Source organism: Thalia democratica, chromosome 4 (genome assembly GCF_965202585.1).
Source record: "Thalia democratica chromosome 4, ktThaDemo2.hap1.1, whole genome shotgun sequence".
Taxonomy (NCBI): domain Eukaryota; kingdom Metazoa; phylum Chordata; class Thaliacea; order Salpida; family Salpidae; genus Thalia; species Thalia democratica.
In genome coordinates, this window is record NC_139168.1 from 64,393,132 (window position 1) to 64,396,357 (window position 3,226).

A 3,226-nucleotide genomic window follows, 5' to 3' on the forward strand; every position below is an offset into this window, starting at 1 on the left:
TATGCATATTAATAAGTTGTTACTTTTATATAGAGTTAGAATGTTTTTTCTTTTTTTTTTTTTAACAGAAGTTTTATATATTTAATCAAATCCACCTTGTTAATATTTAAAAATTTACTTTTTGTTGTTAAATTGGCTTGAAAATTAAAACTTAAATTTAAAACCGAGTTTTTGGAGACAACACAAATAAAAAATACCAACATATAGTCAAAGTATTAGTAAGATGCTTTTTAATTTTTATTTTACGTTTTTAAATAATAAATTCATTTTGTAATCTGTGATTAATAAAACTTATCAAATTCAATTATGTAAGAATTTCAGTATAAAAGAAGAATTTTTTTTATCGAAATTAAAAAAAGAACAAAAAAAATTAAAATCGAAAAACTGCATTATTTTGTTTTACGACTTTATAAGCAACTTTAAATCAACTTATTATTTTAAGCAAAATCTACTATTGTAACTTTTAGTAACTGCATTAGTAGTTTTTTTTACAATAATGCTTATTAACCTTTAAATTGTTAAGTTTAAAGTACAGCTTTTTTAAGTTTACGACTAACAGCATTGTTTAAGTTTTTAGTATTAGTTACCAAAGACTTCTAACAAAGTTTTTTCAATTTAATTGAGAACTTAAAAAATAGTTTCATGTAAAAGTTAAAAAGAACGTCTATAATTTTCCTTAAATTAGTCTTAGACTTAAAAAGCTTTTAGAAAAATCAAATGTTTTAAGTTAGGACGACAAATATTAAAAAATATTTAGGTACAAATAAATAACACTCTAATATAAGCAGTTTAATATGCTTCCCTACTTGTCGTCAAAAATTTACAGTAAAAACTAAACATAAAAGTTATTATTTAATTACATTCTATATAACAATATTTATAATAATAATCTAATATTATAAAAATACCAGTATTTACAAAAATTAAAGAGTTTTACCTGATTAAATGTAGAGACTTATGCTAATAGTTTAAAAAAAACGTCACTTTTTCTTAACACTTGATAAACTACAAAATCGTGATTATCAAGTTACAGTGGAAAAAGGAAGTGTTTTTTAAGTTAAGTTTATTATTTTTTTTATAAGCTGTTTAGCAAGAAAATTTTGTAAGATTCGGCTGGTAGTAAATTAAGTGGTGATTATAACAAAAATAAAGTTTGTATAAGTTCTTTACTTTTTAATTGAGGCAGAAAATATACTTTAAAAAATTAAAAAACTGGGTTGTGTTAAAGCATATTCCCCAAATCATTTGTTTTAAATTAAAATAGAAAGGTAATGTTATTTATATTTTTAAGTTTTGTTTCTTATGTTTCACTAAATATTGACCATGTCAATAAATAATCTTATTTAGGTTAACAAATTTTAAGTTTCTTTATAATTTATTTTTTTCAAAAAGTCTAATTCTAAAACTTTTTTATTCTGTAATAACTTAATATATTTTATACATTAAATTAAAAAGTTTAAAAAACTTATCAAGTCAATAATGTATGTTTAAGTAAAAAATTTTCTAATTAAACATATCAAAGTCTCAAAAATTACAATAGCTAGTATTAAATGTATAAATAGTTATAACAGTTTTAACTATGATATCTTAAACAAATAGCTAATCTATTTCAGAGTAAGTTTTCATTATTACGGCTGTTCCAAATGAAAAAAGCAATATCATTTTCTTACTATGTTTTCTTTTTGAAGAAAATCTTTTATAATAAAACATAAGTAAGAGCTATTCAAGTTTTTAGTACTAATTGTAATCTAATTTTTTTGTTTAGTTTTAAAAGAGTAGTTTTAAAATATTTGTTCTATTTTATTAATTTGTAAGTTTTTGTGTGTTTTTGTAGTTGTATAGAGATACAACACTACTTGCTAGTTGGTAGTATAAGTTTTAGTTTTAGTATTGATATTATTTTTAAAAACTTTTAAAATTTAGTTTAACACTCATATTAAACACCATTCTTAATTTGATGCTTTTTTTTGGAGTTTTATTAGTTCACAACGAAATTTCTGGATACCACATAAAAATATACAAAACTATTTACAATGATAGTTGGACAATTTTAAAGCTAATTTTATACCTAGAAAATGACTTAATTGAAAGTTTCTAACAACAACTACAAGCGATGCTTTATCGAAGCACAATAATTACTTATGGAAACTTTTAGTAAAGATCCCGTATACCTAGAATTTTTACTTAAATATATCGAATTTGGATACCTCGGTTTCAGAGGTTTTCTTTACAGAGGAACGTCACGAAACATTTTTGTGCTTTCTACAGATCAAGCGTTGCGAATAACTCACGTTTCCTGCAAAAATCATCGCAACCCTTGCCGTTCTACGAGAAGTTCCATAAAAAAAAAACGGTATTCCACAAAAAATGTTAGGCACGAACTTAAAACACTTAATAAAAACAGCAAGACAATGAAGTTTTAAAAAATATATATGTCGCGAAGTTTCAAAGAAATTCTGGGGCTCTTCTTGTTGAGTATCAATGTAAGCATTTCATTCGAATGATATATTAATTATTTCAAAAATCGCAAATTATTTGAAACTATTTTTGTTCAATTTACAGTGATATTTTTAATTACGGCTGATAACGAGTATGTACTTATATAATGGTTAGTAGTTTATTTAATGACCTGTAAAGTACGGCTGTTTTTTGCATATATATGTATAAAATTCTAAGCTACTAATTGAACTATATATAAAAACCATAATTTGCTAGAGTATTGATGTATTAACGAATTACAAAACTGCAAACTGAGCTTTCAACAAACAAAAAAAAAACATTTGACCAACAAAACTTAATTACGCAACCAACCCAACTTATATACTTTAACTGAATGTTTCTTTACTTTTTTTCTTCGGCGATCAAGCGAGCATGAACACGGACAGACAGACTTTTTGGTTTCTCTCGTCGCACGTACTCCTGAAGCGCACCACAAGTTTGCATGACTGCAACAATCGATCCTTCACGTGGATGACGAGACCCATCCGCTGATAAGATGAACGGAGAATCAGGATGAAGAGATGCTGCGGAATTTCTACTTGCATTATAACTATCAAGTGCCATAGTCAGCAAATCGGCAATCAGCGTACTTCCTTGTACGGGAAATGAGTGAATAAAATCATCTCCATCACTACAGTTGTGCAGACGAACATCAATATTGAAGAATTCAGCCATTTCCAATGAGTAACAAGCTAGTAAACAGATCAAAAACCTACAGTATTAGCTG